Source organism: Sceloporus undulatus, chromosome 2 (assembly GCF_019175285.1).
Source record: "Sceloporus undulatus isolate JIND9_A2432 ecotype Alabama chromosome 2, SceUnd_v1.1, whole genome shotgun sequence".
NCBI classification, from domain to species: Eukaryota; Metazoa; Chordata; class Lepidosauria; order Squamata; family Phrynosomatidae; genus Sceloporus; species Sceloporus undulatus.
The window spans coordinates 189,247,701-189,258,885 of record NC_056523.1 but is presented as its reverse complement, the minus strand read 5'-3'; positions in this window follow the sequence as shown (position 1 = coordinate 189,258,885).

Sequence of the window (11,185 nt, the reverse complement as noted above, 5' to 3'; positions counted from 1 at the left end):
ATGACGTTTAGGGAGGAGGAGTCCGCCTTTTCTTTAGGCCAGCCCGATGGAACTGGGCTAGCCTCTCTCTCCCTCAGAGGCCGAAAGATGACAGTTAGGGGAGGAGCCTCGTTTTTTCAGTTTCAGGCCAGCCCGATGGAACTGGGCCAGCCTTTCTCTCCCTCAGAGGCAGAAAGATAAGTTAGGGAGGGAGGAGCCTACTTTCTTCTCAGGCCAGCCCCTGAGGGAACTGGGGCCAGCCTTCGCTCTCCCTCAAGGCCGAAAGATGACAGTTAGGGAGGGAGGAGCCTCTTTTCTTTCAGGCCAGCCCCTGATGGACTGGGCCAGCCTTCTCTCTCCCTCAGAGGCCGAAAGTGACAGGGAAGGGAGGAGCCTCTTTCTTCAGGCAGCCCCTGATGAACTGGGCCAGCCTTCTCTCTCCTCAGAGGCCGAAAGATGACAGTGGGAGGAGCCTCGTTCTTTCAGCCACCCCTGATGGAACTGGGCCAGCCTTCTCTCTCCCTCAGAGGCCGAAAGATGACAGGTAGTGGATGAGGCCTCTTTCTTCAGGCCGCCCCTGATGGAACTGGGCCAGCCTCTCCTTCCCTCAGAGGCGAAGATGACAGGGAGGGAGGAGCCTCTTTTCTTCAGCCAGCCGCTATGTAACTGGGCAGCCTTCTTGTCTCTCTCTTCAGAGGCCGAAAGATGACAGGGAGGGAGGAGCCTCTTTCTTCAGTCCAGCCCCTGATGGAGGTGGGCCAGCCTTCGCTCTCCTCAGAGGCCGAAAGATGACAGTTAGGGAGGGAGGAGCCTCTTTCTTCAGGCCAGCCCCTGATGGAGCTGGGCCAGCCTTTCTCTCTCCTCAGAGGCCAAAGAAGATGACAGTTAGGGAGGGAGGAGCCTCTTTCTTTCTTCAGGGCCAGGCCCCCCTGATGGAACTGGCTAGCCTTCTCTCTCCCTCAGAGGCCGAAAGATACAGTTGGGAGGGAGAGCCGCCTCTTTCTTCAGGCCAGCCCTGATGGAACGGGGCCAGCCATTCTCTCTCTCCCTCAGAGGCCAAAGATGACAGTTAGGGAGGGAGGGCCTCTTCTGTTCAGGCCAGCCCCTGGGTTGGACTGGGCCAGCCTTCTCTCTTCCTCAGAGGCCAAAAGATGACAGTTAGGGAGGAGGAGCCTCTTTCTTCAGGCCAGCCCCTGATGGAACTGGGGCCAGCCTTCTCTCTCCCTCAGAGGGCCGAAAGATGACAGTTAGGGAGGGAGGACCTCTTTCTTCAGGCCAGCCCCTGATGAGCTGGGCCACTTCTCCTCCCTCAGAGGCCGAAAGATGACAGTTAGGGAGGGAGAAACCTCTTTTCTCAGGCCAGCCCCTGATGGAACTGGGCCAGCCTTCTCTCTCTCCTCAGAGGCCGAAAGATGACAGTTAGGAGGGAGGAGCCTCTTTCTTCATGCCAGCCCTGATGGAGCTGGGCCAGCCTTCTCTCTCCTCAGAGGCCGAAAGATGACAGTTAGGGAGGGAGGAGCTCTTTTCTTCAGGCCAGCCCCTGATGGAGGTGGGCCAGCCTTCTCTCTCCCTCAGATGCCGAAAGATGACAGTTAGGGAGGGAGGAGCCTCTTTCTTTCAGGCCAGCCCACTGATGGGAGCTGGGCCAGTCCTTCTCTCTCCTCTAGATGGCCGAAGATGACTTAGGGAGGGAGGACCTCTTTCTTCAGGCCAGCCCCTGATGAATTGGGACGCCTTCTCTCTCCCTCAGAGGCCGAAAGATGACGTTTAGGGAGGGAGGAGCCTCTTTCTTTCAGGCTTCAGGCCAGCCCTGATGGAACTGGGGCCAGCCTTCTCTCTCCTCTCAGAGGCCGAAAGATGACAGGGAGGGAGGAGCCTCTTTCTTCAGGCCAGGCCCTGATGGTACTGGGCCAGCCTTCACTCTCCCTCGAGGGCCGAAGATGACAGTTAGGGAGGGAGGAGCCTCTTTCTCCGGGGCAAGCCCTGATGGAACTGGGGCCAGCCTTCTCGTCTCCCTCAGAGGCCGAAAGATGACAGTGAGGGAGGGAGCCTCTTCTTCAGGCAGCCCTGATGGTACTGGGCCAGCCTTCACTCTCCCTCAAGGCCGAAAGATGACAGTTAGGGAGGGAGGAGCCTCTTTCTTCTCGGCCAGCCCCTGAAGGAACTGGGCCAGCCTTCTCTCTCTCCCATCAGAGGCCGAAAGATGACAGGGAGGGAGAGCCTCTTTGCTTCAGGCTAGCCCCTGATGGAACTGGGCCGCCTTCTCTCTTCTCTCTCCCTCAGAGGCCGAAGATGACAGTTAGGGAGGGAGGAGCCTCTTTCTCAGGCTAGCCCCTGCTGGTACTAGGGCCAGCCTTCTCTCTCCCTCAAGAGGCCGAAGATAACAGTTAAGGAGGGAGGAGCCTCTTTTCTCAGGCCAGCCCCGTATGAACTGGGCCGCCTTCTCTCTCCCTCAGAGGCCAAAAGATGACAGTTAGGAGGGAGCCTCTTTCTTCAGGCCAACCCTGATGGTACTGGGCCATCCTTCTCTCTCCCTCAGGGGGCCGAAGATGACAGTTAGGGGAGGGAGGACCTCTTTCTTCAGGCCAGCCCCGATTGAGGTGGGGCCAGCCTTCTCTCTCCCTCAGAGGCCGAAGAATGACAGTTAGGGAGGGAGGAGCCTCTTTCTTCAGCCAGCCCCTGATGGAACTGGGCCAGCCTTCTCCTCCCTCAGAGGCCGAAAGATGACAGTTTAGGGAGGGAGAAACCTCTTTCTTCGGCCGCCCTGATGGAGCTGGGCCAGCCTTCTCTCTCCCTCAGAGGCCGAAAGATGACAGTTAGGGAGGGAGGAGTCCTCTTCTTCAGGCCAGCCCCTGATGGAGCTGGGCCAGCCCTTCTCTCCCTCAGAGTGCCGAAGATGACAGTTAGTGAGGAGGAGCCTCTTTCTTCAGGCCAGCCCCTGATGGAGGTGGTGGGCAGCCTTCTCTCTCCCTCAGAGGCCGAAAGATGACAGTTAGGGAGGGGAGGAGCCTCTTTCTTCAGGCCAGCCCTGATGGGAGCTGGGCAAGCCTTCTCTCTCCCTCAGAGGCCGAAAGAACAGTTAGGGAGGGAGGAGCCTCTTTTTCAGGCCAGCCCTGATGGAACTGGGCTAGCCTTCTCTCTCCTCAGAGGCCGAAAGATGACAGTTAGGAGGGAGGACCTCTTTCTTCAGGCCAGCCCCTGATGAACTGGACAGCCTTCTTCTCTCCCTCAAGAGGCCGAAATTGACAGTTAGGGAGGGAGGAGCCTCTTTCTTCAGGCCAGCCCCTGATGGAACTGGGACAGCCTCTCTCTCCCTCAGAGGCCGAAAGATGACAGTTAGGGAGGGAGGAGCCTCTTTCTTTCTTCAGGCCAGCCCCTGATGGGACTGGGCCGCCTTCCTCTCCTCTCTCTCCCTCAGAGGCGCGAAGATGACAGGGAGGGAGGAGCCTCTTTCTTCAGGCCAGCCCTGATGGTACTGGGCCAGCCTTCTCTCTCGCTCTCTAGAGGCCGAAAGATGACAGTTGGGAGGGAGGAGCCTCCTTCTTCAGGCCACCCTGATGGTACTGGGCCAGCCTTCTCTCTCCTCAGAGGCCAAAGATGACAGTTAGGGAGGGAGGAGCCTCCTTCTTCAGAGCCAGCCCCTGATGGTACTGGGCCAGCCTTCTCTATTCCGCAAGGCCGAAAGATGACGTTGGGAGGGAGGATTCTTTCTTCAGGCCAGCCCCTGATGGAACGTGGCCAGCCTTCTCTCCTCCCTCAGGGCCGAAAGATGACAGTTAGGAGGGAGGAACCCTCCTTCTTCAGGCGCCCCTGATGGTACTGGGCCAGCCTTCTCTATCCCTCAGAGGGCCGAAAGATGACAGTTAGGGAGGGAGGAGCCTCCTCTTCAGGCTAGCCCCTGATGGTACTGGGCGAGCCTTCTCTCTCCCTCAGAGGCTGAAAGCGAAGTGGAAACTGCACAGAGAACCACAGGAGAAATAAAACTTACCGAGGAACAGATGGCATACTAATAGGCTGCTTCAGTCTTCCGAAACAGAATCTATTCTTAGTTCAGTCAGTCAATCAATCAGTGTTTACTGATTAGCCCTTAACATAAAAGGAGATAAAACACGCAAAAAATGTATAGAAGGTTCTATAGAAATGAGAAAAAGCTAAATATAATATATCTAAAGAGGATAAACTACCATACAGATGCCATGTGGAATGCCATACAATTTAAGTACAAAACCCTTAATGAACAAAATTATAGAACTTGATTATAAAAATCTATTTAAAAGATTTCAATAAAAAAATGGGTAAAATAGAGAGGGGGAAATACAGCTTTAAATGAGTGACATAAAGCAAAGATGGAACATCAGTTACACATCAAATTCCTCATTACCTCTACCGTTGACCCCAATTGTCCCCCACATATCTAGCTCTCAACTGTGTTGCTTTACATAGAAACCGAGCTGTTGTGAAATAGATATTTTTGAATCTTGACCACTCATGAAATAAGAAGTTTCTAACATGGGATCCCAGACCATTGATCATTGATATAGGGACCAAGATACTGGTCTCTTTCCTGTTGGTACAAATACACTTCAATAGAATATGAGCTAAATCTTCATCTCTCTCGGTCTCCGTCCACAATACAGTGTACCCCGGGATCGAATTGATCGCGTTACGAAATTTCCGGGATACGAAAAGTTAGATAGGAAAAAAACTGTTTCCGGGATACGAAGGTTTTTCGGGTTACGAAATTTTTTTCAGCGAAAATTCAAACGCGCGGCTTTCCAGCGCTAGCGGAAAGCCTTTTTCTTTTTTTCGGGTTGCGAAATGCATTCGGGTTACGTACGAACGCGCGTGCGGGGAACGAATTAATTTCGTAACCCGAGGTAGCACTGTACAAGTTCGCTCATCAAAGGAATAACATTATATCTACCATATCTTACCATTGGTGTCAAGTCTGATCAATCTAGCTCGAGTAAATGCCTCCCTCAGTTATTTTGGCATTTCCATTTTTAGAATTTAAGTCTTTGAAAAGTGCATTAAAACGGCTCAGCCATTTTAAATTGCCTACCTTACTAAGAGTGGCTATATTCTTTTTGGGCCTTGATACCTGGATCTCTGTCTCGCCCCTTTTTTGCTTGCTCATTGATTGTTGCAGGTTACAGGGAGACCACAGCTCATAAGAAAGTTTGTTATTTATCTAAACCAAGAGGACTCAAGATGGGATTGAGATGTTTCTAAGAGACTAATTATGGTAGTCTATTGGCCCCATTTCATTTATTTTTACACTAATAGTTAAACACTTTGATTTGGCTTGCAATGAATTGAATATATTTCTAGTTCTGCTCTAACAGCAGCCGCGCGGATGTCCTCTTGTCTACACCCAATATACATCTCAGATGTTGAGAATGAGCGTTGCAACTACTGAAATGGGATTTAGACCCCAAACTTGCTGTGTATAAAAGTGTAGGTGTAAACTTTAGCTTTATAAACATTAATTATTGGGGTTAAAGAGCATGGGTATTTGTGAGCTTTTAGTTTAAGTATGAGATTCAAATGGGCTTTAGTTCTAACTAAAATCTCCCAACAAATATGGAAAAAAATACAATGGCTCACAGACTTGAAACACTCAATATACATCCCAGGATTTGCAGTAACCTAAGGTCCATTGCATTATGTAAGCAAAATTATGCTCAAAATTCTACAACAAATACATTTTACTATATATGGAGTAAGAAATGCCAGATGTCCAAGCTGGATTCAGGAAGAGGCACTAGGGATCATATTGCAAACATATGTTGGAGAATAGAGCACACCAAAAAATTTGAAAAGAAAATCAGCCTGTGCTTTATAGCAAAGCCTTTGATTGTATAGATCTGGAAAAAACATGGCTCACTCTTAAAGAAATGATTGTCCTGATGCATAACCTATACTCAGGACAAGAGGATACTGTTAATACAGAATATGGAGAAACTGAATGATTTCCAGCTGGCAAGTGGGTCTGGCAAGGATGCGTTTTATCACCCTGTCTGTTTAATTTGTACATTGAACAGATTATATGTAAAGCAGGATTAGGCTCACAGTAAGGAGATGTGAAAACTGGAGGAAGGAATATCAACAATTTAAGATATGCAGATGACACCACACTACTGGGAGAAGATAGCAAAGTCTTGGAACAAACTCCTGAAAAAAGTCAAGGAAGAAAGCGCAAAGGCAAATTTATAGTTGAACATTAAAAAACATGGCCACAGATTATTTACATCACTTTAAAGTAGAAGATGAAGATACTGAACTAGTTCAAGATTTTCTATTTCTCGTCTCAGTCATTAATCAAAATGGAGACCGCAGTCAAGAAATCAGAAGAAGACTAAGACCTGGAAGGGTAGCTATGAAGGAACTAGACAAGAGTGTCAAGTGTCAAGATACATCATTGAATACTAAAGTTAGAATTGTCCATGTCATTTGATTATTTCTATGTATGGTTGTGAAAGCTGGACAGTGAAGATAGCAGATAAGATGAAAACTCATTTGAAGTGTGGTGCTGGAGAAGAACTTTACGGATACCGCTGACTGGCATGTTTTAAGTACTTGAAATGATCCTGTTTTTGTGGTTTGAAGCAGTTAATAGGGACATTGTCTGTTGATGGTGATTTATTCCTTCCAATTTCTCTGAGTGACACTTCCATCTCGCTTTCTAAGTCTTGGGGTTCATCTTTATCTTGGGATTGTGTATAATAGTGGCAAAGTGGTAAGTTATGAAAAGCAACGAGGCCAGCCTTTTGTAAAGTTAGCAGGTATTAATTGTTCAAGAAAGACCAACTCACTGCGATATTCTTTCTAGTACAATAAGGTAGAGCATATAAATCCACTGTTTCTGGGAAAATATATCCTTCTCAAATTCTAGGGGGCTGCAGGTCAGTCAACCATTTAATAATATTTTAAGGGGAGGATTCAGGGATATGGAATGTATATGTTAATGCTGTAAGCCGCGCTAGTTGCGTTGCGTAGACAGGTGGGATAAAAATAAATTTTAGTAGTAGTAGTAGTACTAGTAGTCAGAAGGGACAGGGAAGTTGTGGGTGGGTGGCAGGTGGCCTGCTTAATAAAAAATATCCCAGCCTGAGCTCTGGCTCCCTACGCTTCTGATAGTAGCTTTGTGGTTTTTGAGAATATAGTTGCCCAATTTGTGCCACGAATTAAGTTGTGGACCCATCCTAATTACCAAAACTCTGGACAAGTAGCCAGCAGATCTCAGATACAAACATCCTGCCCTATCCTGGCATCCTGCAAAGAGGAAGACAGAGAAAATAAAGGGGTGTCAGGAGGGTCCCCTGAACCCCCCTGGTGTGCAGTCCTCACGGGGGGTGGGGGTGGTTTCTTGCCTATTCTAGAATGAAGATGAGCCCTTCTCAATAACAAGTACGTGACAGTTGCTCCTGTGCTTATTTGCTTTGAAAGTGGATTTTCCTATGAGGACAAGGACCAGATGCAAAGAAGGACAGAAAAGGGAGGGCCCTTGTCCTTTTATATTTGTAGGAGCCTGTCAACAAATGCCAGGTGCTGTAGGCTATACTTCAGAGCAAAACCACCACTGAGTCTTTCTTCCCTAAGAAAACCCTATTTGCCTAAGTACCCTAAAGGCACCAGATCTGATCTTGGAAGCTAAGCAGGGTCAGTCCTGGTTAGTACCTGGATGGGAGACTGCCAATGAATACTAGGTTGGTGTTGGATGTATTTACGGAAGAAACTGGCAAAAACACCTCAGAGTCTTCCTTGCCTAAGAAGACCCTATTTGCCTAAATACCCTAAAGACACCAGATCCCCTCTAATCCTGGAAGCTAAGCAGGAGTCAGCTCTGGTTAATATGTGGATGAGAGACCACCAGTGAATACCTGGTTGCTCCCAGCTTTACTTGAGGAAGGAATTGGCAAAAAACCCTCTGAGTCTGTCTTGCTTAAGAAAACCCTAAATACCTTAAAGCAATGGTTCCTAAGCTTTGGTCTCCCAAACATTTTGGATTTCAGCTCCCAGAATTCCTGACTTTTGGCCAAGAAGGCTGGGGTTGCTGAGAGCTGAAGTCCAAAAAAACTAGAAGACCAGTGTTTGAGAACCACTGTCCTAAAAGTACCAGATCATGTCTGATCTTGGAAGCTAAGCAGGAGTCAGCCTCGGTTGGTAAGTGGATGGGAGACCACCGATTAGAATAATACCAGGTTGCTGTTGGGTGTACTTGAAGGAATTGGCAAAAACCCTCTGAGTCTTCCTTGCCTGAGAAAACACTAGGAAATTCATAGGGTTGTTGCCATAAATCGACAGGTGACTTGAAGGCACATACACAGAATACACACAAATGTCCCAAAGAAAGAAAGAGGGCACCTGATGTGCAGTGGCATCACTAGGGGGGTACGGACTGCACCTAGTGCTTTTTGAACACCATTCACCTGCTTCCTTTAGAATGCTTTAGGAGATGGTGGGAGTGGGGTGAGGCTCAGTGGGAGGAGAAAGGAGAGGCACCAGAATTTTTTAAAATTGAAATTAAAAATATTCTTCAATTTTTTTTTAAACATCACATAATAATCAAATCTTCACTATGGATATGTAAATACATTTAGGTTGTGCGTATGATATTGTAATTTTAAGGTAGAATTTAAAATTTTGCTATTTGTTTAAGTCACATGTGGCTTAGTGGTTTAAGACACCCATTCTGACGTTTGTAAGATTGGAAGGCTGGCATTTCGAGGCCTGAATGCTGCATGAGCTCCTGTCACTAGCCCCAACTTCTGCCAACCTAGCAATTCAAAAGCATGCAAATGCAAGTAGTTAGATAGGTACCACTTCTCAGTGGGAAGGTAACAACATTTGGTGCAGTCATGCTGTCCACATGACCTTCAGAGCAGTCCTTGGACAATGCTGGCTCTTCATAGAATCATAAGAGTTGGAAGAGACCCCAAGAGCCATCCAGTCCAACCCCATTCTGCCATGCAGGAACTCAAAATCAGAGTATCCCCAACAGATGACCATCCAGTGTGCTTAAAGACCTCAAAAGAGGGAGACTCCACCACTCTCCGAGGAAGGAGTGTGGTCCACTCTCAAACAGCTCTCACTGTCAGTAAGTTCCTCCTAATGTTTAGGTGGAATCTCTTTTGCTGGAGCTTGCATCCATTGTTCCGGGTCCTATTATCTGCAGAGCAGAAAACAAGCTTGTTCCATCCTCATTGTGACACCCCTTCAAATACTTAAACAGAGCTATCATATCACCTCTTAACCTTCTCCAGGCTCAACATCCCCAGCTCCTTAAGTCTCTCCTCATAGGGCTTTATGGTTTCCAGACCCTTCACCATTTTGATTGCCTTCCTTTGGACACACTCCAACTTCCCAATATCCTTTTTGAATTGTGGTGCCCAGAATAGGACTCAGTATTCCAGGCAAGGCATGACCGAAGCAGAATAGAGTGGCACTATCTCCGGCTTAGTAATGGAGATGAGCACCATCCCCTACAGTTGGTTACGACTAGACATTTATGTCAGGGGGCTACCTTTACCTTTTACTTATGTCACAACTATTGGCATTACATTCAATGGTATATGGGAATTACAATTTAAGAGTAACATTAATGCAAAAAAGGCACTATTAAGGATTCTGTATGGTGTGAAATGGGAGGAGGTCAATATGGGGGAGGGTGACACCATGAGTTCCCGTGCTGGGTGACACCATCCCTGGGGAAACCACTGCTGATGTGCTCTCCTTTCAATGCTACAACGTCGTGAGGTGGTTCTTCTGGCTCCTCTGGCATTCACAACATTACTATGGAAAAGCAAGAAGAGCTTTTGTTCTTCTCTGTTGCATTTCTCACGGGTGTGGCGGTGGACATTTGTGCTGCAAGGCTGTACACACAAACACACACATATACTCACAGAGAGAGGGGTTTGCAAAAGAAGTATGTGTGTTGTGTATTCTCCTTTGTTACCATTGGCAACAACAGTGTTTGAGGGGAAGAGAACCGCCATAAGCTGATACTATATTCAAGAAAATCCTCAATATTGTTGGTGTAAAGGAGTCCCTTATTGAAGTCAAATCATTAAAAGTACAGTAATAATTTGTTGAAGGTGTTTTCAGGTTTTCCAAAATGCATCTAAAACCCAATCTACTGAAGGCGTTTTGTGTGTACATAAGCAGAATTATGCCCGAGTATCATTTTGCTAAATTGGCAGCCACAAGGGTCCAAAACACACTGCAGAAATAATCCAGTTTGAAACCACTTTAAATCCCCTGGCTCAATGCTAGGGATTCCTGTAAATTGTAGTTTGTTGTGGTACCAGAGCTCTCTGACAGAGAAGGCTAAATGTCTCACAAAACTACAGTTTCCAGAACTTCCTAGCATTTAACTAGGGCGGTTAAAGTGGTCTCAAACTGGATTATTTCTGCAGTGTGTTTTGGACCAAGCATACCCTGAAGGTGCATCTAGTTGCCCATCCAAAGAGAATCCTGTCAGCACTTTTTAAGTGGAATAAATGGTGTGCACATCTCCATTCACTATCTGAAATAACTAGGCATGCACTTACGTCTAAAGTTATTGTATCGTTGGCGATTATATATGTCTGATGTTCCTTTGGTGAAAAGGGTGTTATAAATAAATGGTGTTGTAGTAGTAGTAGCCATAAATCAGAAATGACTTGAAAGCCCACAACAATGACAATATTCAATTGACAGAAGCCAAACAAACATGTATGCAATACAGTATGTGAACGGGCGTGCTAGTAAGGCCACACTCCAAGGCCTCCTCACACACTTGGCAGCCATTTATAATCTTTACTTGGGCTTTACTTCCAAAAACATCCATATAGCATATAGCAAATCCAGGAACAACAAAAACCCACCAAACAGTGATACTCTTATTGGAACAACCGAAATTCACAATACACATGTTGCATGCTTTTGAAGCTCCACTGGCTTCTTCATCAGGCAAGGTGTTAAAAACCATATAGGAGAAAGAAAGTTGAAGATGTTAGTCATAGGCCTGCATTTTGCTGTTTTTGTTCTCAGTTCAGATAGTGGTATCTCTTGTAGGCTGGAACCCGTTCCTTCTGGCCATGGGGCTACTGTGAGATTCTGAAAGTCCAGGAAATTTTACATCCATTTGCAACACAAAAAAGATGCAGTACTTCCTTTGCAATCCAATATGTCTCCATCCTTTTTTCTCCTGTATGATTTTTAA